At 42.2% G+C, this 25,740-nt stretch overlaps 1 protein-coding gene and 1 long non-coding RNA gene across 2 annotated transcripts in view; both read left to right on the top strand.

The window, feature by feature from the left end:
- The first annotated feature begins 1,015 nt into the window (after positions 1–1,015).
- LOC146576711 (uncharacterized) overlaps positions 1,016–25,740 on the top strand; it is a 152,108-nt gene continuing 127,383 nt past the window's right edge. The window contains exons 1-2 of the transcript XR_014892274.1: positions 1,016–1,224; positions 2,831–2,936. The gene's annotated coding sequence lies outside the window, so the exon portion shown is untranslated. Of the gene's footprint in view, positions 1,225–2,830 lie in introns of the transcript that reaches the window.
- On the top strand, positions 8,015–24,083 carry LOC146576713 (uncharacterized). The gene is made up of 3 exons (XR_014892355.1): positions 8,015–8,115; positions 20,057–20,129; positions 22,798–24,083. It is a non-coding gene; the product is annotated as an uncharacterized LOC146576713 (long non-coding RNA).

Here is a 25,740-nt window from a genome sequence, read left to right as displayed (position 1 = left end):
GCTGTGCCTTCTGAAATGTGTTGGTTGCAGCTGTAAGGTGTGCTTTTACTCTTAAGGCCTCGTTCGTGTGTGTCTGCAGACAAATTAGTGTCTTTTGTGACACTGTGTGTGTCGTGGTTGTGGGTCTGTGACCCAGCTTTTTGAGTTTACGTTTGGGATTCATGATTCTTTGCTTTATTAAAATGATTTAGGTTTGAGTTTACTTATATGTTCCCTAGTCATGTCTTTGTTCCCTCCATGTCCCTTAGTTGTTCCCATGTTCGCCTCCCTGAGTTTCCTCCTTGTCTACCCAGTCTGTTTCCTTTCTGTTTCTGGCCCCTGTGTCAACCCTGTGTCTCTTAGTTCCTTGTGTTATGTTTGTGACCCAGTTTAGTTTACATTTATTTCATTTTTAGTTGCCTTGTTTTACACATTTTTGCCTTGTGCCGGTTGCTGACCGGTCTGTGATGAGTGCCTGATTCTGAACTCATACTTCCAAATCTATGTTGAGCTAAAACAGCCACAGATGTGTCCTAACTGAGACTGGGGATACTGTTTTCTTTTAGCTATAGCAGCACATGAAGCTTCCTGATGTAGATGTTGGCATTTCCTGCTTCCTGAAGGTCGGTCTTAATTTTAATGAATGAATTTTGCTTTTACTGGAAGTTGTAGATAATCTTATTTTATTTTTGCATGTGAATGCATGGCCAGTGTTGGGGAGTAACGGAATACATGTACCGCCGTTACGTATTTAAAATACAAAATATGAGTAACTGTATTCCGTTACAGTTACCGTTTAAAAAGGTGGTATTCAGAATACAGTTTGTTGAAATAAATGGATTACACTGCAGTACTTTCCTGTTTCATATTGTCGCGGGTCAGGACTGTTTGGGTTTGTTTGACAGCTACGTTCTGTTGTTCCAGGCAGCGTTACGGTTGCCATGGTTACAGGGCGACGCTCTCTCTCTCTCTGCGACTGTGTGTTTCCTGGGTGAGAGAGCGCCTTTTCGTTGTTGTTGTGCTAAGCTAACAGGCAGAATGCTACAAGACTGTAGCATCATGGGCAGTGTAGTCTGTGTTGCAGGGAGAATGGACTGCCATACACGTTATGGGTCTGTGAGCGCGAGGAGGGAGAAAAAGGGGAGTGGAAAGGTACGAGTTGTCATCGAGGAAAAACGGGAGCTGGAAGCATGTAAATATAATAATAACCACTGCAGCCAAGAAGAGTGCCTGACGAGCCCAGTTGTAAGTAAGCTATTAAGACTCGACTGTACACCGTGTTCGTGTTTTCCTCCGAAACAATAAGTTCCGTTGGAGCCTTTCAACGCCTCTCTCTGTCTCTCGCAAGAAAAGTTGACCCACACAACAAAGTAAAGCTATTTTTCAGCTACGAGCCGACAGGGACCCAGCCGTATTAGTCAGAGGTCCCTTTACTACAGTTCAGAGTCGCGGACCTTCAGTAATAATAATAAATCACACAGCAATAGTACATTCACGTTGTTGTAAAAAGCATGATAATATATTAAGTAATCCAAAGTATTCAGAATATGTTACTGTCATTGAGTAACGTAACGGAATACGTTACAGGATACATTTTGGGGCATGTATTCTGTATTCTGTAATGGAATACATTTTAAAAGTAACCTTCCCAACACTGTGCATGGCTCATTACAGCCTTCCATTCATTTTATTATATATGTAAATTCCAGTTTGCATGCACAAGGAGTGACTCTATCAGCGTCTATTAGCGCCTCTCTGACTGTTCGTCTCCACGCACTACATGAAATAACCTTGCAGGTTGTGCAAGAGAGTCCTGGAGCTCTGAGGAAGCAGAATGAGTGTGTAAATCTGAGCAAACCGGCTAAACGAGCACACGGGAAAATGTGGCAGGAAGCTTCAGGGAAGTTCACCGTGACAAGAATAAAACTAATATGAGTCTTTGGGGCTGAGAGAAACAGACTCATTTCCAGCTGATAAAACGGCCATTCCTGCTCGCTGCTCTCAGCTGTCCTTTTTATTGCATCACATAAAGCAGCACAAAAAAGTTTTTCCGGGAGAGCAGAGGAGCGGGCGTCTCATTTTTATTGGCCATTAGTTTATTTTTTCCACTCATCCAAAATTACTCTTTACTTCTGCTTGCTTGCCTCCCGTCTCCCTCCTTCCTCTCCTCCTCTCCTCATCCTCCCATACTTCCATCTCCTTTGCTCAGCGTCTTTGACATTCCAGGAATTACACTGGATCAATATGATGTTATTTATCTGTCTGTGTTTTGTAAGGAGTGAAATGTAGCCGCCCTCCTACGCAGCCATCAAAACCCAGTGCTCTCGTCTCACTGGATGTCATAATTTATGACACGCTGGCATCATTTTTAGTCACAGCAGGCCGTCTGCGTGTGGAGAAGAATAACGTCACTTGATTTATGACTTGCTGCACAAACGATCCCTTTGTGCTACTTTCATGTAAGTGCATGAAATCTTTCACATTATTAGTTCTTAATTGCAATAAAATAACATTGTTCAACTTTCTGATGCACGGATTGAACAGATCTGCCCAAAATCTGTTACTATAAGAGACAGACGTAGCCACTCTGACATCACATTAGTTATTAGTGGATCTGCATTATTTTCATTTTTATTAAGCTTTAGCTGCTTCCACCACAGAGACAGTGGAGGGCCAGCTTGGTGTGCTGCATGAATACCTGCTAATTATTAGCAAACCCTAATGACTTGAACCACATCTGGACTCAACTGCAACCACCAGAATAAAAGTTTAACACATTTACTGCAGTTCTGACTGAATTAGCAGGCAAAAATGCAAAAATGCAGAGTTTTGTTTTTATTTTTCTCCGCAGGTTTCAGACATGAGGGAGGCATCTGCACACGAGAAGAACAGGATCCACGAGCAAATACACAAACACAAGGAAAACAACAAGAAGCACCACCAGTGCACGGCGGGGGAACTTTAAGTAGCAGGTAAGCGATTGTTTCCAGTAGGAGCAGGAACGCTGGAGGAAGCTCCGCCTCTGAAACACACGAGCCGGCCAGGTGAAAAGAAAAGAAGTCTGCACAGGAGGTCACATGATGCATGCAAATAAAACACTAGACTTCAAGCAGCAGCACGGTGACACTACTCAGATTACCGCTCACGTGCAGAAATCATCAGCTTACATCTCGAAACCTTAAAAAATTATGTGAGCTACACAAAAACAGGCTGCGAACATGTTGATTTCTGCCTTAACATGCGAGTCTGCCAGGATTGATCCACCTCTGAAGTCACCCCCATGTGGTCATTAGAGGAACTACAGTTTTGGTTTCAGCAAAAGTCTTGGTAGTGAGAGCAGGTGCACTCATTTTCTATCAGACACATGTTCACAGGTGAAAGATTGTACAGCAAACTTTCTTTAAATGCACTTGAGGTGACTTCAGCCATTATCTGCTCAGTATTGTTGTAATGCGGTACGTCGTAAACTACTTTCTGCTGTTAGTCACAAAATGTGCCACTAATCAGAGTATCACACTTACAGATAGGAGTTTGGAGACAAGCCCACGAGTCTTTGCAATAAGAGGAGCCGGTCAAGGTTGTTTGGGGCACCTTTGGAGGTTTTCTGCACGCGCTTAACTGGACAGAAACTTTGAGGCAGACCTACAATATGCTGGAGAGATTATACATCTCATTCGGCTCGGTAACTGTTCGGGATTCCCGAAGAGGGACTACCTTACTTACCCTTCTGCCGCGAGCGCAGGCTCCAGATAAGCAACAGAAAATAGATGAATCAGAGCGGCACAGAATACAGCGGAGTGGTACACAAGCACAAAACACAGCTTTCACCAGCAGATAAGCAAAAGGCTTCCCAGAGTCAGCGATATAATGTGGTCCCTAAGGACAAAACACATACTGTACAAGGGAAAAGCACAAGCATATATGGGAAAAAGCTTCAAATGTTTAAAATGCAACAAGTAAAAATGCAAACAGAGAAAAGCACATGCAAAGAGAATGACGCTTCAAAGGTGGGAGTGATGGTTGGTGTGGGGAAAAGATTTTAACATAAACTTCACATGTCAAACCGAGCAGGCAGAGACCAAACACAGTTTCATAACAAAGGAACATGTTGGTTACTTCATGAGTGTGACCCTGACAGTGAGATCAGCTCTCTCATCCTGTTCCCAGAATAAAGCTGATCCTGCAGATCGTGCACGACTCCTCCACAACCTTCACTTTGGTTCTATTTATGACTGTTATTCATGCTTTTATTTTGAAGTATCCCACATTTCTGTATTCATTAGATGTAGATCCACTTTATTTCTAGGTTTTAATTCCACCTCGTTGAAATCTACACGAGCGTTTTCTGTTAATCGTGTTAACCCTATTTTTAAATGTTGTTTTTTTTGCAGACAAAGTCATCATTAATGATCCCAAATCTGCAGTGTACACGCACTCAGGTGCATCATGTCCTGCTCCAAATCAAGCGCTTGAGGTGAACCTCGTATATTCGGTCTTGCAGATGATCGTCTCTTGTCTCTGACCTTATGAAGTAATCATTACTGTCCTTTTAAATCTCCTTAACCTCAGACCTCACCGTTCTGACTGCATGCATGCAAACACAGTTATTCGATTGATTGTGTTACATTTCAGTCCCTGTCCCTGCGTAGCACTGTGACGACTCTGCACTGTGATGCACACACAACGCATAATAAAGACATATGAATATGTATTCATCATCGTGATTACACTCGTGGCATGTAGTCTGTGCACTTAATCAGAGTTTTTCCCTCTGCACAAAATCACAACTAGACTGAAATTATTTTCTTATTTTAATCAACACAAGGTCAGTGTAGATTAGAATTACATATTAGTCGTTTGATTTGCTTGGGAGGATTTTCTAACCCCTGATTAGACTAAGGCTCTTTGGTTTAAATTTGTTTGGCTGAATATTGGGGAAGTTGGTTGCATGTAAGAGGCGTTTTCTCCTTTAGGAGCGCCTCTTTTGCTATTTTTACCCTCAAGTTAACCAGATGACCCCAGCGCTGCTCAGGAGGGTGACTGACGCCGTGGAGTCGATAAGATCGATGACCTGAAATGTTATAAAAAGAGTCAAAGGTCAGTTCTCCTTCCTGTTAAACACGACTGGGGTAATTAGATATTGGAAGCAGACCTCCTCCTCATTGGTCCATGAAGATGTAATTTGGTGACGGCTGGATGAACAAGAGGCCAATTTCCTGTGGAACTTTCCGTCTTCATTGACCAACAAGCTTCATCTTCTCCAGTGATTGCTTTTCAGCAGAAAAAGATCTGCTTCATGGGCAGTGAATTGATGAGGTAACAAGTCACGGCAGGAATCATTAGACGGGTGCCGGACACTGTACCAGAGGACAAACACGAGACACCGTACAGTGAAGCCAAAGGGAAGATTTGCTTCACCATATTTTCTAGTCTAGTCTTTAATTTTCTGCAGCAGCTGCTCTAAGACTGTATTCTTTTTTTTCAACCTCTTCATATTTTTCTCATGGAACATTTTTATCTTATCTAAGATGCAGAAGACCAGCGCTTCCTGTACGCCTCACAGATATCCATAAATCTGATTGGTCAGAGGCTGCTGGGCCGTCCCTCTAATGTGAACCCAGTTTGCTAAGTTAACCACGGGAAACGCTGGTTAAGTTGGAGAACTGATAACCAGCTATATGTCCTGATGTAGAGAGGATGTCTGCACTGTTTTGTGCGGCGGTCTTTCATCTGCTCTTCCATCTGTGTAGATGGATGTGTGGCGAGGTGACAGGACACTAACTGCACGTCTAATGGCCACTTTAAACTTCCAAAGTGAGTGAAGTTTACGGCAGAAATAAACATTTTTATAACCTGGTACAAAAACTTAAAAACCATACAGGGTGAATATTTTCACAACTTTTATATTTAACTTGCCAAATGTCTTCAAGTGGTCTCCAAAGTGTCCGTACTCGACCTCCAGACCGCGTTTATGGCCATTTGAAACACTTTTTAGTGTTTCTATATGACAGCCCAGTCATCCGCTCTGTAGTTAATTGTTAAAAACATATCTATGAGTCTGTGTAGGTGTTTGTGTTTCTGCACAACAGTCTGTGGATGTCGCTAACATTAGCTGATACCTGATCACATGACCCTCTGCTCCAAAACCCAAACAGGAAGCTTCAGCATTCTTCTACCACAGAGGCACCTTGTCTCCGTCCTCTTCAGATAATACCGATCCCACTTTGCAGTCTGACTTTTATGAGCGGGAAGTTGCATTCAGGCACTTCCATCCAGCTTTTAATCAAAGCAGCAGCTGTGGTTAGTTTGTGGAGGAGGGAGGGCAGGTCTGGGCTTCCCCTGGGTAATCAATTTGCAAAGGCAGATGCTCAGCGGGGCACAAACTTCTGTGGCTTACAACAGCTGTTCAAAGAAATACTTATCACGAAACAGTCTTTCTTTTTCTGGTATCATTTATCATTTATTCACAGTGAAAGTCACAAACACCAGCAAAGGTCAGGATGGCATATTAATGACAGATTAGCCCAGTGCATCGCTGCATAATTCAACACATATTTGTAGCTGTTGCTCTATTATAATTTGCAGCTATTAGCCTGCACCTTGCGCCTTCATCTGGTTCTCTTGCAGATGAGCTTAGGCGCCTGAAGTCCATTTCTCATGCCGCACCTCCAGTTATTGGACAGGTGGAGACAGATGGCGCGATGCTGGCGGCCAGTCAGAAAAAGTTTCCTGGATCTTGGACACTGATGAATGAAGCAAACAAAGCATCTGCAAGCGAACAGAAGAATCCGCGGCTTCATCAAAGAGTCAAAGAGGGAGCGCCGAGGAACAAGAAGTCAAGTCATTAGAGTAAATGACCAGATTTAATGTGCTGAAACATTCATCAGCACACAGAGGGCCATCTGTCCGTACCTGTGTGACACTCCAGCGCCTCACATCCCTCCAGCTCCCTGTTTACCAGGCTGAAGCGCCACTTTTACGCTGTTTCATTACACTCAGTTTAGAAACTGATGAAGTAAAAAAAAAAAAAGAAAGAAAAAAAGCAATTATGGAATGTGTTGGAATTTAAATAAGGCATTAAATCTCAGGATGACCTCATGAATTTTGTTGTACTTTATATTATTTAAGAAAAGGATTAATCTACCTGTTATTTGAATATCTTGATAAATAGCTGTTGTTTAATGTTAATGGCAAACCCTTTTACTTTATTCTGTTTCTATTCTTAGAATAGAAACAGGAGTGCAGGGGAATGGGCTGAAAGACTTTCTATGAGCCCATAGAAGTGGGCTGTAGGGGCTTTGCAGGATGATCACTCTGCAAAGTCCTCGGCCGGCTGGGCAGCCAAGAAGAGGGCCATCCAGGCTGTGAGTGAAGCGGCAGAGAAAGCCACACGGTGGCTGTGGATCAAGAGGGCTGATCCGTGGGTAGCTACTGGTGCACAAGTCGGGGCCTGATCACCCCCGGCTGGGTCGCCTTCGTGATTCATAGCTCTAAATGATCTTTATTTATCTCACTGTGTGTGAAACGAGCCATTTAAGGCCTCCCATTAAACATACTTGCATCAGATTGGCTGCCGCTCACAGAAGGCTTGAACGGGAGGTGGGTGGGGCTTCACAGCCAGAGCTGAGTACTTAGGATGACCATATTAGGGATATCCCCTCTCTGCAACGTACTGAAGAGCCAATAGTAGAAAAAACTGTATGAGAGTGATGCAGAGATTACCTGTACAGACAGTGACCTCATTATTTGAAACCTGAAAATAAATAAATAAAAACAATACATGTAACATGTAAATGTACTGAAGAATTTCTGATGGGCAGGCCATAAACAAGAAGACAAGGGTGTAGACCAGGGGTGGGCAATCTCAGTCCACGAGGGCCGGTGTCCTGCAGGTTTTAGATCTCACCTTGGGTCAACACACCTGAATCACATGATTAGTTCATTACAGGCCTCTGGAGAACTTCAAGACATGTTGAGGAGCTAATTTAGCCATTTAAATCAGCTGTGTTGGTTCAAGGACACATCTAAACCCTGCAGGGACACCGGCCCTCGTGGACTGAGATTGCCCACCCCTGGTGTAGACTATTAGTTACTAAATAAAAGGGATTAAATAAGCTCAGTCTCCTGTTTGAACATGTAAGTAATTTATAATTATTATTGCTTTGTTTTCCTTTCGCTTTGTTTGTTTGTCTCTTTTTTCTCTGTTGTTGTTTTTATTCTATTTTAACGCGTTCAAAGATTCAACACAATTACAAGATGCTGCACTAAAATAATGTGAAGTTTAAAACAGTTCTTGTGAGAATAAACTCTGATCAGCTGGCAAAGTGAGCAACGGTGGGCTCGCCTCTTCATTAACGCAACACAGCACAGAGGCTGTAACCGTGGCAACAACACCGTGTGACTGTGTGTTCATATGATGTGTTTTTGAACATGAGGACGGCCTACATGATCTTAATCCGGTTATTTGACTGTTGTGGCAGATTGGTGTTCGTTTGCATTTAAAAGGAAGCGTTCACACCGTCAAACCTTCGCTCTGCTTGCTCACCTTCCTGCTATTGTTTGTTGCCTCTGTTTGTTGGTGTCTGTGCCTTCTGGATTGTTGGTGATGTAACGGCGTTCGTTGTTGTCTGCGGCGCTAATTGTCTGCTTGATAATGTCCTGCATCAGTTGCACACGTTGTACTCGTTCATGCTTGCACTCCTGTTTTGGTTTGCTTTCTTGTGTACTAATAAAAACGCCCCAGCTTTATTGTTGTTTTAATGTTTCAACATCTGGCCAAGCGGGGGGGAATTAGAACATTTGCAGTTTACTGTTGATTAATGTTCATTGTCCCTGAAAAATAAATGAAGGAAAACTATCGGCACTGAGTAAGAAAACAACTAATTTATACCAAGAACATTCAGATATGGATGTTTGAGTTTGCAAATCATCTCTTGAGTAGATCAAAGCTGCACGGTACATTTGCTCTTAACTCAGATCCTCTAATATACTGTTAGAAAGCTGAGTATATGCCTTTCCTCAGAGTGCCCATGCAGAAACTGTTAAAATTAGTCATTCTATTGCTATTTTAATGTGACCCCTCCTTGTTAGCCTGCTTGGTAACTGCAGATAACTCCTGGGTTGCAGGGAGCGAGCAGGACTCAGGAGAATTATCTTTGCGTTCTCTAAAAAGTAAAAATCCTCAGAGTTTTGTGCTCTGCGGAGCTGTGACGCGATATAAAGAAAACCTCTGACCTCGTCTGCAGTGACTTTCAAATGTTTCTACTTCCTCTGCAAAAAATTAATAATGAATAAAATCCGAGTTAGTGGGGAAAGAGTCAAGAGGGCGAGCGAGGAGGGAAGGAATTTGTGTAGAAAGAAAGACCTGTGGGACCGAAGGTGCAGCAGAGGGCAAAGTGTCAGGACACACTCGGCTGCTTTTGTCAGAGGACGCACACACACACAAACAAACAAATGCACACACCGACACCAGAGATCTATTTAAGTGTCAGCCCCACAAGATGGAGATTAAACACCCAGCTCTGTTTGCTGATAAAAAGACCCTCGCTCTTTCAGTCTCTCCCTCCTCATTCTGCTGAGGGAAATTGCTGTTTGAGTGCTTATTGTTTTGCTCATTGAGCTGTCTGCTTCCCTTATCTGTCTGCTGACCACTCTGAGAGGTAAACAGAAACACTGGCTGCAGTGTCTTCCTCTATCGGATCATCGCTGGGACTCAGTGTTAACCGAACCCATTACTGAACTTTAAGTTGTCGACACAACACTAAGTGCTGCGGTACTTGTGCAGAAGTTCCATCCGACTGATGGGGAAGTATATTTAACAGAACACGTGCACGTCAGGATAATAACGATTTTTGTTTACCCTGATCTAGGGCAGAATTTGTGTTGTAAGGAGCTGTTGTGTTATGTGCATGTGTGTATAGTTCCTATGTGTATATGTGAAAGTGTAAAGATCACTGACCCCAGGAAGAACAGATGCTACATGGCTGCATTTAATGGGTACCTTAACCCTTTAAGACCTACCATAGAACCAAGTCCGCCAGAGCTTATATTGTATTTTTACATGCTGTAGTGCCAAGTTGCTATACATCAATACAACCATTACAGCCTAAATTATAATAATATGTATGCATTAAGTGCATAGTAATTACATAAATTGCAAAAAAGTGCAATAAACTACAAAAAAGTCGTTTTTGTTTTTTTAACATATATTTCTAGCTAGAGAAATTTAACTCATTCACTGCCATTGACGTCTATACCCGTCAATTGCAGTGAATGAGTCAATGGGTTTAACTCATTCACTGCCAATGGCTGGCAGTGAATGAGTTAAGAGGCTTATCCCTCAAAACTGTAAATACAAAAAAGTTGCACAAAATAGTTTCCCACCACAGGAAATTTATTTTGAGTGTCTTCATAGTTTTATTTTTGAAATACACCAATTTTTATATACTGCAGGAAAAATGAAAATAAATATTATAATGCAAATTTGCAAAAAAAACCCAACAGCATATGCATCAAAATAAACTATTTCCAGCAGTGCAATATGAGTCCTAAGCATCCCAGAAACTATTCAGAAATGCATAGAGTCAAAGATAACTTTTAAAAACACCAGTATAGGCTCATGAGGCCCTGATGGTAAAAAAAAACCTACATTTCCGCTAAAATGACGTCACTTCCGGTTTCGGGCAGGTAATGGCGGACATGCAAAAGTTCGCGCTGACGTCTATTCCAAAGTAGGAAGTGTTACAAACAGCTGATGGGATCGGCAAAGCGTGTTTCTGGAATATTATGTTTTTGTTGCTGCAAGTGCTTTTTATGCAGTTTTTGCAAAGCTGTACATGGAAGGAAACTGTGACCGAGGACAAGCTGATGGCATAAGATGTAAGTACAACTCCTCCGGTTTCATATGCAAAAAAAATTATTGCGCTAGTTTATGTGGTTGCAGACCTTCCAGGATTTAAAAATAGTTGCAAAACAGAGCGTGCCCGCTCCAACCGGCTTTAAAGGTTGGCTTGTGAACCACTTGCAGTTAAAGATATCAGCCAGTAAGGCCACCAGCTGGTTGGTGAGTGAAATCAGTTTAACTGGATGCTGCACCAAAAACCTTCCTTTCATTATCATGACAGCAGCTGATTGGTTTGTATGGAAGATGTCAGCTTGCCTGTAAACACCATCACCAAATAACCAATGAGCAGAGGAACTCAAACCAGAAATGGAAACTGTTTGCTTACAAAATAAAAGCTCTGTTTTCCTGCTGAAACCAACACATTTTAAAAGGTGGATTTGACGGGCAGGTGGGTGCAGCTGGCTGTCAGCTGTTGGTGATATTTGGAGAAGTTTCTCACAATTATCTGTCAAAAAAATCTGGTTAGCTGTTCGGTGATCTGGACGAATGAAACAAGTCTGTCTTCTCGTTTTTGTCTGTAACTTCTAATATCATTCTCTGACGGGCTAACTAGCATTAGCTGATAATTTAGGGGGACATCCTCCACGTCTGGCTTAAAAAATTAAAATAAAAATCCCACTAACAGAACATTTCAGAGTTCTTACTGCCATCTTTTATATACAGCCTATGATGGTGTGGTGGCATGGGGAGGCAATTGCACTGTACTGCAAGAGGCAAACCAGCGATGTAATATAACATTTTAATATAAATAATGTAAAAGTTTTCCTCCAAATAGCTACTTTGTACCACTAAAACAAACTTTGCAAGCTCCTGCACGGACATATCTACAAACTCTGTTTACAAAAACAAATTTATTTAAAATGTTTTAATTTGTTTCCAGTTTCGACGCCGATTAAATGCGACACTCTAATTAAACAACATCCAGAGAACAATTTACGCCTCGGGGGCTCCACAGCCAAACAGCACAAAGTGAAAAAATCTCTATGTTTGGAAATAATGTGTTGTTTTCTCAGATTATTATTGTAAAGCATAACAGATCAGCAGGTAATCTGTGGAGTTGCAGTAAGAGCCTGGCTGTCACGGTCTGGCTGGCAGATCGTGGGGAGATGGGGAAATAGGACCCAAACGCTGGACTTAATGGAATGAACAGTGGGTTTATTTACAGTGAGGTAATGGTACACCACACATTGAATCTCCAAAAGTGCTCCCTCGACTCCCGTGACGTGTCTTCTCCCAAGTGCTGGTATCCCGTGCTCTCTGCCCCTGTGCCTTCACACACCCCGTGTGTCTTGCAGTCCTGTGTTCCACTCTCCTGAGGAAAAAACACAGACACAGCCGTTATGGCACCAACTCCGGCAGGCATACACTTTAACAACACTAGAAACACTGACATGGAGTCTAACTCAACGATCCTGCGCCGGAGGAAGCTCCATCGCTCTGTTAAGTAGCTCCCCCGACGATCCTGATCAGAAGCAGGTGTGTGGTAAGCTAGGCGTGACCAGCAGCTGGCAGGGCCACACCCATCAGGCCTGCAGGTGGCTGTCCTTCATCCTCCAGCCTCACACACATACACACACCAGCATTGAACACAAGAACACAGTGCAGTAAACATACATCCAATACACTAATAACAATAAAGGTCCACACTGTTCACGAACCCCGAGTCCCCGGAACCGGGTCCGTGACACTGGCTGTGTGCAAACTTTCTACAAGTAAATGAGGAAACAATTTGCTCTGTGTTTCACTTTAAATGAAAGGAGCTAGATTTATTTACTGTTTTATGCTTTACACTCATGGATGCCCTCTTACCAGTGAAGTGCAGGGTGGGATTGGGTTTTGAGGGTGTGGGCTCTCTTTTGCCTGTGACAGTTTGTTTTTCCCCAGAACATCATGGCTCATATCATTCTCCGATGCTTGAGCTCGCTCCACTTTTATATCCAGCACAAAATGGGCTGCAAATTGAAAGGCTTTACAGGTAGTGTGTGGTGAAGGTCAGGGTACCTGAGCTCTCAGAGATGTGGGGGTTTGTACGGGATAATTTCTTTGCAATAGGGAGGACTGAACACATAAATGGTTTCTACTTTCTCGCTGATTTCCTCTGGGGAAATTTCCACTTCAGAGAAGAGTGGCCATAAACCTACAACTCCTTACCTCTCTCGTGCAAACTATTCATCTCTGGTTTGATGTGTGGGCGTCTTTTTATGTGTTTTTTCTTTTTGCTGTTGTTGCTTTTTTGTATTTTATTGTTTCTTTTGTTGCACACAGTAATGTGAAGCATGTGATGTACAGCATAAATGTATGCTTTTCTTTTCTGTGTGAGGAAGAAGATTAATGTTTGCCCTTGGAGAAGAAGGTTGGCCGTTTGGGGTGAATTTTACAGCAAGCATGATAAAGGAGAAACCATTTAAATGTTTTATGCAAATGTAAGCAGGGGAAACTGTTTTCTTCTTAGAAACAAGATCACACAGTAGTCCAGAGATAAACGACACAAAAAAGCCGTGCTTGTTCTTTTATACTGTTTTATTTTATGCAACAAATGCAATATTATAAATAAAACCACAACAATCAGATGACCCAGAGCATTCTCATTCCCGACACGTAACATACCAACGATTTGTCACGTCCCGAGGTGTCCCATGGAAATGCAAAAGGTAACCTTCCACGTCCCTATGATACGCCCGATTGTGGATGGAATCCAATAGAATGACGCTCCCGGCGGTAACACGCATTCCAGCCGTGTATTCGAACCCTAACCTTAATCCTAACCTTAACCACAACCTTAATTGTGTTAGATTTGTGCTTTTCATAATGAGAACGTAAAATAAATGTACGTGTGTAGATTCAGTCCAAACGGTTCTCATGTTTCCTCCTGTTTCCGAACGCATAAAATAGGAAAGTGTTGGGTGGCCAAAAGCGTAACATACTGACAATTTGTCACATAGCACATATGTTACACTTTGGGGGTAAGAACATGTTGGATGAGCCCATATGAGCAAGTGCTTTGGCGACAGTGGAAAGGAAAAACTCCCTTTTAACAGGAAGAAAACATTTTGGTCCCATTTAGAATGAAATAAATGATAAAGAAGGGTATGATTTAAGGCAGGGGTCCCCAATCCCAGTCCACGAGGGCCGGTGTCCCTGCAGGTTTTAGACGTGTCCTTGATCCATCACAGCTGATTTAAATGGATAAATGACCTTCTCAACATGTCTTGAAGTTCTCCAGAGGCCTGGAAATGAGCTAATCATGTGATGCAGGTGTGTTGACCCAGGGTGAGATCTAAAACCTGCAGGGACACCGGCCCTCGTGGACTGGGATTGGGGACCCCTGATTTAAGGTGTGGCTGTATTGGATACTCCCCCCTCACTTTTCATGTCGAGCTTTAAAAATCCAAGATGGCCACAAACGATTGGGTGACATGACTGTACCTATGTCTTTTAGCCTATGGTTGCAAATTTTGCTGATTTCCAGGGAAAATTAGGAAATGATGTTGCTTTTGTGGTGAAGGGAAATATTAAAGTAATGTAGTAGTAAAGTAAAGTAATCAGAAATATCAATTATAAACCTGCCGTGTCGTTTTTAGTCTGAATCTACTTTTTGAAGCAGCTTTGCCTGAAACTGTCTGAAGGAACCTCGCTGGCTGTTTGAAGCAGACCAAATACTTCGTCCTGCATGAATCACAACGGATTTATGCGGTCATTTTTCCTGTGCCTTGGCTGCACCGCATTTGGCCTTGTAAAAAAGAAAAAAATCAATAACAAAAATGATCAGGAGTCAACCATCTGTAATGTGTGTGATGGTGAAATCCATCGGCGAGCATCAGGATGAGTCGATTCCTTGTTGCCAGACTGCGGCCTCATTAACTCGGAAGTAGAAAACAATTCATGGATCAAGCCCTGCTGATGGATGACTTTGTCTGGAGGCAGAGGAAGCTGAGAATATGCTTTATGACATAAGTACTTTAACTACATTTTCTGGCCTTGGAGATGGTTTTGAGATGTTGCGGGTACTTTATGATGTTGACACAAAGCGGCTGATGGATATCTGCTGAAATGACTGTTGTTGGTTCACGTTCCGCTTTGTTTATCAAGGGAAGATTTGCTGAGCTTGAATGAGCTTTTTCAGCAAACACAAACAGTCACACTGCCACAAAGTCACACAGATACATGCAGACACATCTGGGATCTGTCAGTTTGACTGTAGTGTGTGAGTGGTGATTCTGTAAGAGCGAGAGGGAAATACGGTCTTGACTTTATCAGGAGGGGATTTAAATGGACTTATAGATTGCTTGTGGATTTTACTACTACTGTTTCCTCCCACAGTCCAAAGACATGCACTTATTTGTTTTGGTTAACCATTGGTGATTCTATATTGCCCACAGAGTGTGATGGCTTGCCTGTCTCTCTGCATTGGCCCTGCTACAAACCGCCGACCTGTCCTCTTGTCCTGGGATAGGCCCCCTGGAGTCTGCATTTAAACAAACTGGACTGACTACAGATTGCAGGTTTAAGCACATGAGCACTTTGTTTGACCACATGAGTGTGTGGACTAAGTAGAAAATGATTCTTTTAGATTATTTACCCACTTAAATCTTAGACTTCGAACTTTTAGGACTAACACGATGAATGCATGAAGAGTGGTGGCTGGGCTCATCACAAGGGTTTTTTTCTATTGATCAAAGCGGCAGCTGGCTAAACTGCAAACACATCTGGATCCATTAACAGTGCTTACCTCATGTGCATCTGCATTGATTTTAGTGGCAGCCAGGCTGGTCACACGGTTACTTAGACTGATTTGAAATGAGCTTGAGCATTCAGACCAACAATGATTAGCACTGATTATGGGGCTTTGGGGGCGATTTAGGTTGATCAGTGGGATATTTGATTGATTAGAACAGATCTTTGGGAGGTCGGGGGATTTGGAGCAGGACTTTTTAGAATGATAGAAAGGAAACCTAAGCTTTCCACAAGGGGCACTGGACTGACAAGGTAATTTAGGCTGCCTGTAAGGACACTTGGGCATTTGGGTAACTTTGGGAAACTTGGATTGATTAAAGGGACAAAGCCAAGCTGAGAGGAATGGACAGAAAGGAAACTAATGTGTGACAAGAAGGGGATTTAGGATGACTGGTGAAAGAGGGAGCCACAGTTGTCTGGGACCAGCATCACTGCAGAAAGTTTAAAGTTTGAAGAGCAGATCTGTCTTTGACAAAGAGGCAAAGCGGTTATCTTTCACCATCCTGTCTGATATGAGCACCAAACCAGGACTGTTTGTTTAGCCTCACCTTTCATGTCATCACTGCCCTTGTCAGTCTTTTGCAGATAGAAGAAACGTGTCATATCATTCATGCATGTTCAGCGATTGGTAGATTCACTTTCTGCAGAGCGATCCTTTAAAAACTGAGGCGGAGGCTGTGAGGAAGCGGACGAGCATGTTGATATTAGACTTTCTTCGAGGGACATTAAGCTTGTATTGATTTTACCTTGATTACTTACAGACTTCTCAGTGTGCATACAAACAGTCTCAACAATGTTCCTGAAAATGAAGAAAAGGCAAACGAGTGAAATGGAAACAGGATTTTCTTTTTTTTTTAACTTGACCTTGGCTCTGTCTTATTACCAAAAAGGAAATAGCTCTCTTTAATGATCCGCCCCGTCCTTCTTTCATGTCTCTCTCATAGACACGGGAAATCAAATGGAGGAGGTAGGGAGGACCCCATTAAAGCACTCCCATTGCCCTTGAACTAGTCATTACCAAAGACATCAGCACATGATGAGAGGAAGCATGTGACAGGTGATATTGATCAGCTGATATGTTCAAAAAAAGCCAATATCCTCTCTACTGATCACCAACCCCGCCCACGATTTAGAGCTTATGCAGGCGGGCGGTGTATTCGGCATTGTGTCCGGCACTCGACAGTCAGGCTTTTCTTGCTGCTGTTTGTTTGAAGATCCTTCGTTAACCTCACACAGTACTACGAAAATCCAACTGAGATTCCAAAGAATCCAGTGCCATCAAGTTATCAGTCATTTTAGCGACTATATTTAACTAATAATTTATTCTCTGCAGACCATATTAACACTCGGCTCACATACGGAAACCTCAGTACAAACAAAGTCCTTTTCACAGCCCACTGACTTTTCATCCAATTAGCGTTGGCAGTTTAGCGGAGGGTATAATTCCATGACTTCTGTGCTTAGTTTAATTCGTGATTGAGCAATCTATTATTCAACTTTAGCGACACAAATAAATTCAAAAACCAACAAGCGTCCAACCGAAGTCAGGAAAACAATTTTCATGTGAATGCGTCACATGTGCACAGTGAACTGAGGCTGAAAGGAAGAAATTTAATGAAGTCAAAGTCTCATTATTGGCTCAGAGAAAACACACAAGCAGAAAAGGAATGAAGGAAAATTCCAAAAGCTGCGATTCCTTGAGGCTCCAAAGTGAGCTGTTTTCATTTAAAGTCACTTTTAGCTAAAAAAGAAAGCCTATATGGGCGAGGTGTCAAAAGTGTACCCCACGAAAAACAGGTACTTATTCAATTCAATTCAGTTTTATTTATACAGCGCCAAATCACAACAACAGTCGCCTCAAGGAGCTTTATATTGTGAGGTAGACCCTTCAATAATACATACAGAGAAAAACCCAACAATCATATGACCCCCTATGAGTGACCGTGGGAAGGAAAAACTCCCTTTTAACAGGAAGAAACCTCCAGCAGAACCAGGCTCAGGGAGGGGCGGAGCCATCTGCCATGGGCGAGAGAAGGAAGACAGGATAAAAGACACGCTGTGGAAAAACTTCATGGTGGAAGGAACTTTATGGTTACCACATCGATGTGTTGGATGCACTGGTTGTGGTTTAGACACAAACAAAGTTCAAACAGACCTAAAATTTGAAAACAGTGTGAAATACAAAACAATAAACAATAAGTACTGATAAACAAATAACAGCAAGTGATGACAAAGATGATGATCAGAATATAAATATAAAAGAGGACAGTCTGTAAAAACATGTTTTAGGAAGTGGCTCAAAGGAAGTTGTTCCAGCAGCACTTTTAGACTTTCGTCTATGAAATACTTTGAATGGTCTCCAAATTAATATGACGTGCTCCTTGGCACAAGACCCAAGCGTGCTTTAAAAGTGACTCTGAAAAATCAATTTTAAAACCTACAGGAAAGCAGCGGAGGGAAGCCAGAACCGAGGTGCTGTGATGCCATCTGCTAAAACCAGTAAGAAGATGAGCTGCTGGTTTCTGGACCAGTTGGCAGGACCTTCTAATTCAATCAAAACCCTGTAATCATTTCCAAATGATTTTTAAATGTCTCTTTTATGTTGTAGTATAACTACAATATTAACCACCACATAAATGTCTGTTCGGACACTCTTCTTTCTCATCTGTTGAACTCGGTCTCCTCATTTCTGTCCATCCTCAGCTCTCCAACACCTACCCTGGCCTCACTCTGGGAAAGTTTATGAAGTGTGAGGCGATTTATTCAAAGAGTGGAAGGCCTGAGAATCCATTTATGGAGTCACTTTATGGACGAGCACAAGACTCAGGAGGGCAGTAAGATGACGTGTGTGTACACAGTTATACACCTTCACGTGTCTGGAGGCTGTTCAGATGCAACAAAAAGAAAAATATAGTTTTCATACACCACTGACTCCATGCATCCATCCATACGTATCACAGGCAGCAGTCTGAGCAGAAAAGACAAGCCTAGGGTCATCCCGGCCACCTCTTCTAGCTTCGAGCCCTCAGACTACGTCCACACTAGCCCGGATAAATTTGAAAACGGCGTTTTCGACTGAAAACGCTCCGCGTCCACACTATCGTTTTCAGTCGTTTTCACAGAGTTGTGCGTTGACATTGAAACGGCCGAAAACGCTTACGTGCCAGTCCAGCGCATGCGTGAAACGCAAGACGATTCGACCTGCCTCATTTCTTTCTGCCGTTTATTTCCTTTCCGGCTCTTTGAAACGTCGCGTCAAATGTCGAGGAAAAGCACCGAGTTTTTTAAATGGACTAACAATGAGGTGGAGTTGTTGCTGCGAGTAACACAAAAGTACAAAGTTACAAAAGCGAGTGAGAATTAAAGAATTTGAAGAAAAGCTAGTCTGGTCACATGACTAAAATGTGTCATCATTTTCGAAAAGGCTCCGGGTTCGCTGTCCACACTGAAAATGGCGTTTTCAAATATATCCGCTTTGGAGAGCATTTTCAAAAAGCTGCGTTTTCCTTGAGCCAAAGCGGAGAGAAAAAGATGCGTTTCAAACGAAAACGTATAAGTGTGGACGTGGCCTGAGTCTGTGCTGAAGCCTCATCCCAGTTCGACGTGCCTGACATACGTCTTGGTCTGTCGCTCAAACCATCTCCACTGGCTCCTTTCGCTGTGGAGTCCCTCTCAAACCGACTACTGACTGTATAAACTTGATGCTGCAGAGCAAATAGATGCCATGATGTTAGTGAATATGACTAAAAAGGAGGAGGGAGGAAAACTAGCCAAGGACATTAAAATCAATCATGTTTGTAACCGGTCTCAATTCGCTGCATCTTCACTGTTAATTGATCAGACTGTGGCATAATTAATGGCATGCCACTTTAAAGGAGAATAAAAGCTCATCAGTGTCACAAGGTAGCAAAGCTGCCTCATTGGCAGATACATGTGGTATTTTTTAAACAGATCACAAAGAAATTGATTATTAAACAGCATCTTTAGCAGATTCTGTTTGAATCATCGAGCTGATGGCATCATCGCCACCTTCACAGTGCAAAGATGCACTTGTAAACAGCAGGTGACTGGTCTGAAAGCCTGAGCCAGATGGCAAAATGTGGCTGGAGAAAGTGAATGATCAATGGTAGACCACAGAGGAAAGGCACGCGGGGCTGAGTGCGATCACATTTTCAAGGGTACACGTGTCACGTACCAGGGCTTAAAGGTCAGCTAGTACCAGTTTGTCCTCGAGGTGCAAGCTATTATTCAAAGAGCAGAGACGACACATTAAAGATAAAAATGCATAACAAACAAGCACAAGCATTAAAAGCTTGGGTAAAAAGAATGTGAGATGTGATTCACAGTAATGCGGAACATCAGTAAACTGAATATTAAAGCTTTTCTAAAAATAAATCAGTTTCATTTTTCTTCCTACCTGTTTTCATGGCTGCGCGGCAGCAGCTGCACAGGATGATGGGGCGGCTTCTTCCGACCTGGAGGTGCAGTGGAGGGTCTCCACATCCAGTAAGCGGTGAGGAAATGAAATGCATGAATATTTTATACCTTAATACGTCGACCGTCCAAATAACGTGTCCTAATAACTTGTGTTGACTTATGGCTTTGGGAGATTTTCAGGTTTTAACAGTAGCGGTCACACAGTAAGAAAACGAAGTGTAAGGTCAGCAAAGCTTTCAGTATGGTTGGCTGCTATAGACTGTATATAAAAGATGGTTGAATCCAGAGGAGAGCCATTTCACTTCCTTTTTTTCCCATTTGTAGAACCAAGTCCTCTAGATCTTATCTTTACATTTTTACCTGCTGTAGTGACATTTTTAGAGCATTTCTAGTTGCTATACATTAATACAACCATTATATCCCAAATTTTAATAATATGAATGCATTCAGTTCATAGTAACTACATAAAGTGCAACAAACTGCAAAGAAACTGAACATCATTTTTGTTTTGTTTTGGGGGGTTTTTTTTTACACATTTTTCTAGTCACAGGGATTTCAGAGATATCTCTCAACAGAGATGGGCAGTAACGTGTTACAAGTAACGTGTTAGCAGTAACGCGTTACATCTGTTTGAAAGACTGAGTGTAAACACACAAAATATTTTATTTTATGAGCTGGAATGTGCAGAAAATAGGTTTAAATGTTAAACTAATTTCTTCCAGTCAGAGAATGTTGCATATAATTAAATGTTTGCTTGATGCATAAAGTTAAAAGATTAAAACTAATAAAACAAGTTAAAAAAAAGAGACTTTTCCATTTGATTACATTTTGTATGATGGATTATGCAGAAAAAGTAGAATTGGGCTGAAAGATCTATCGCTTTATCACCTATTCAGGTTGTAAATCGTGTTTTTAAAAAGTAACTAAGTAACTAAGTAATTAATTACTTTTGAAAATAAGTAATCAGTAAAGTAACGGGATTACTTTTTGGGGAAGTAATCAGTAATTAGTTACTGATTACTTTTTTCAAGTAACTTGACCAACACTGTCTCTCAAAACTGTAAATGTTGAACTAAATGCAAGAAAATTGCACAAAATAGTTTCCAACCAGAGGAAATTTATTTTTGAGTGTCTTCATGACACTCCCAACAAACATTAGTAGTATTGCCAAAAGAAAAATGTTTACTCCTTGAAATTTACATTCTGGTGCTACAGCTCCAGAGAGCAGCATTATTACCTCCGTCTCCCTCTGAAACCTGAATTTTGACAGTTTGGTCGCTGCCATCTTGTTTCTTTGGAGCCAAAATGGATCATATGTGGTTTGACTGCTGTACTGTGGAGGACAAGAGAAAAGTGCAGCGGGTGGTGAGGGCGGCAGACCCCCCTCAGAGACATATACTGGCAGAAGTATCATCATCACCCTCGCACCCTGGACACTCACTTTTCTCTCTGGTAAACGCTGCAGGTCGATCAGGTCAAAGACAAACAGCCTCAATAAAAGTTTCTACCCACAGGCTGTCAAACATGCCTCCACCCCCACCTCCACCCTTCACTGTGCTGTTAACATTTATGGACATTTTCACTGTATTTATAAACCGTATTTATCATAATAGCAACCAGCCTACCTGTAGCCCTACCTCCTATTCATTGTGCGCTACCACCGATCACTAGCTCCTCATATTGCACCTGCTCCTTTATACAGCACATATAACTGTAACTTGCACATATGTGTAGATACTTATGTTATTACATACACTCTCAGTGTAGGCACCTCTTTAACTTTAAGTCTATTTTTTTGGTTTCTCTTTTTTCCCTCTTATTCTGAAGGAATTTTAATGTAAAAGTCTACACGCTGCTAACAGAGAGAAACTGTGTTTCATTGTTCTTGTAACAGTTACAATAAAGATCTATTCTATCAAGAGGATGTTGTGCTACGCTATCAGGAAGTCTCATTAGCTTAGTCGGCAGTTAAACACAGCTCAGCTCAAGCTTGTTATATATTCACTACTATATTCATAAAATAAAATCAGCATCAGAATGCTTTATTGATCCCTGGGGGAAATTATTTTTTTGTTACATTACATACATAACATTTTGATTGAGCATACATGCAAACACACAAGGACTCTTTTGATCTGCTGTTCTGAGTATCGCACAATTCAGTGCCTCCAAAACCACTGAGTAGTAATAAGGAGAACGTTGGAGTAGATTTTTATGCCTGAGCATGAAATCACAGAGCAGAGCAGCAGGTGGAGGTAGGCGACAGTGACAGTCATCTCAGAGTCGCCGTGGTGTGGTGATGGTGGTGAAGGAGACGGATGCAGGCTTCAGATGAGATCCTCGCACAGCCTGAAAGAGTGCAGGCCTGAAAGGCAAAGCGTCAGAATTACAATGAAATAAAAGACAAAGTCAGGGAGTGCTTGGCTCGCAGAAAGCAGGCAGATAGATCGTTGGACAAAAACAGTGATGAGGAAACTATTATTGAGGTGATTCTGACGGCACCAGAAAACCAGAGTGACAAAGAGAACTGAGCAGAGATAAAACAGGGGCGCAGCTTCCTTATGGAACACGGTCATACGCTTCATTTATAACTGGATGTTGATGAAGAAAAACTATTCCACACGAGATAAGAGCCCCATCGAACAGATTACATAATCTAATCTCAGCATGCATACCAGCACTGTCTGAGAGTGACAATGTTTCTGTGTCCATCATCTCATTCGCCTTCTGTCTTGGCACCACAGACCCTCACATGTGGCCCACCATCTTTTCCTGAGAGTACGCTTCAGAGGAAGGCCCCTGTGGGACGATGGCTTATCTGCAGGCCTTGGCTAACGAATGATGAAAAACAGGCACCATCACGGCCACCAATCTGCTCCAGTGCTCCTGGCCTGGGTACAGATGCCAAGGCATCTGCCACAAATAAAAGACCCAGGCAGACTGACGCCCGCAGGCCAAACAACCAGAGGCTGGTAATAGCGCGTCCCTGACGGGCTTACGGATCCATCCTCTGCAGACAGAAACAGAGTTAGTTGATTGTGGCATGACCACATTAGTAAATGACATGAGGACATGAGGACATCATTCAAAACTGTTTTGTTTTGATAAATGCTTGAATAATTCGTCATGTTTCACTCATGTTAAGGTAAAAGTGCACTCCATTGTTAATGTTCGTTTACAGATTGCAGGTGGAGCATCATACGACTACTTTCAGTCAGATAGAACAACAAAAACACATTCATAGTGACATTTCAGTCAATTGTAAATATACTTGTATGTATTTTGGGTTTCTGTTCTTCCACCTCCTGTTTCATTTTGCAATCCCAGCTTCTCATTCATTCCTTTACTTCCCCTGTTTGTTCCCTCTGGTTTTCTGCAACACCACTAGCAATAAGACAACCCCTCACCCCAGCATTTACACTCCCCCGCTTCTCTTTGTGCTTTTGCTGGATTGCTTTGTTTTTTTCCCTTGCAGTTCCTACACTGTATGCCTCCTGATTTCTTTTGATTCCAGTTCAGCTGTTTTCTTACTCTCCACATGTCTCTATCGACTCTCCTCCCGTTTGACCTTTTTGATTGTTCTTTAAACTTTGCCCTTTGCCTGGAGCTTGTTAATGCTGTTCGCTGAGATGAGTGGAAACCTGTACATGACTCCAAACGTGCCAGTTAAGGTTAAGATTTTGGACTATGAAGTTTGCTGCCATGCATTTGATTTCTGTGAACCATTACAGACAGAGCTAACTAGTCTCCCACGCCTCCTTTGGGCTCTGTTCTTTAAGACTTACGAAAATGAACCTGATGACAGGAGACTTTGGCCGTTTGAGGGCTTTTTCACCTGCAGGGTGGGGTTTGAATCCCATGTGAAACCAATAAAAGAGCTGTGTTGGTGCATATGCTCATGTTTTCTCTGAGGGGAGAGCTGCAGACGACGGCTCTATTTACAGATTCTGGCAGTTTTTATTTAGATTTCTGACGCCTGCAGGTTTAATAATAAGAATGCATATGAACATAGAGAGCACTTTGTGTACGATAAGAGACAAAAACAGTTGTATTTTTGCCCTGTGATGATCCTAATGTTGAATAAAAAGCTCTGAAATACTGATCAGTGAGCGAACGCCATTCCTTTGATCCATACCTTTCTGCACCGTTGCATATTTTGTGCGTCCATTAGCCTGATTTACTGCACACTCTGACCTCATGTCAGCAGCTCACCCTGGCTTCGTCCCCTGGGAAGCACACAGTTAATAATGTTTATGGAGTGTATCCTGATGAAGTGACTCCACTCCATTATCACAGCTCCTTCCTGATGGCTGTCAAAGTCTGTCAGTCACGTGTCACGTAATCCATCAGTAAGGTAATTAAGAAAAGTAATAAATATGGTAATGTGAAATTAACCACCAAGTCATCATAGGGGAAAAACCGAACCCGACCCCGAGCCTGTATCTTGGAGACGTGACCAAAACTGCCTTTAAAAACCAAAAAAGGAAATTTTCTCATGCTGGAATTATTATTTCCTTTGTTCTCTGTTTGTCAAAATCACAGATTGTCAGAGTTAATGTTAGGGTCAGGGTTTGGGTCATTTCGATGGTGAATTAGACCTCAGAGGGTTAATATGGTTTGCGTGATTTCAGCGTGCAGTATAAACACATTTATTGAGATCAGAACATATCTTAAGACTGTTGTGAAGCTGTGAATGTTTTCACTGTCACGATCTTGTGATGACGGAGTGTAGGAACAGTGTGGAGCATGCTCACCTTAAAACACCCATCATCTTATCCTTTTTATTGTAATAAAGACCTCAATTTAAAACACAATCATCATGTTCTATTAAATTAAATTTGAACTCATGAACTAATCAGTAAGGTGTTTACTGACAGCCGGGCAGCTGGGGGCCGTTATCTATGAGATCCTGTTACAGAGAAAGCAGGTTTCAGACACTCCCGCAGGGACTTCACTTTCCTGAGCTTTGCAGACTTTTTGCAGCGTTTGCTCTCATTCTAATCTTTATTAACATTTTTGGATTTTTACAAATTCATATTTCTTACCTAAGCTTTATTAGTATTAGTCTTTCATGACCCATGCACGAGGGAGTTTGTTTCCACAGTTAAGTCATCCTGTGTTTGACTGATACACCTGCAGTGCAGCACCGACTGTTTGCACCTTGGAGCTCAGTTGCATCATTTCTCTTTGAATACTTTCATATTAAAAGGTGACGATTACCAGGCATCTTTTAAAGGTGACACATCTGACTTCCCCGCATTGATACCTTGGGAGGTGTGATGTGGTTAGATAAAAGCTCAGATATCTTTTTTTTATGTACCGTTTCTGTTATTTTGTCCACCCCCCCATGCTCTGTGGCTTTGTGTTTCCATTCACAGAGCTGTCATGCCTGCAGTGGAAGGGGAGTTCAAGGATTCATCAAACAAACAGCAGGCCTGAGGTCTCTGCAGAAACTGGCTCAGCTGGTCAGCTCGGGTCCACACATCACGGCTAAGCTAATGAGAAGGGCCTGGATGGGTCGTGTGTGTGTGTGTGTGTGTGTGTGTGTGTGTGAGTGTGAGAAGCCTGGCCATCTTCCAGCTCTTACACATCCAGGTGGTTTGATTAAACACATCACTAACACATTGTCTGTGGGTTGATCAGAAGGGTCTGGGAGGAAAACCGTGAAGGGTAAAGTAGATGCAGTA

The sequence above is a fragment of the Mchenga conophoros genome, linkage group LG4 (assembly GCF_057382185.1).
Source record: "Mchenga conophoros isolate Kocher_MC1m ecotype Shallow Benthic linkage group LG4, M_conophoros_male_GT1.1, whole genome shotgun sequence".
Lineage (NCBI taxonomy): Eukaryota > Metazoa > Chordata > Actinopteri > Cichliformes > Cichlidae > Mchenga > Mchenga conophoros.
This window is presented reverse-complemented; position numbering and strand designations above follow the sequence as displayed.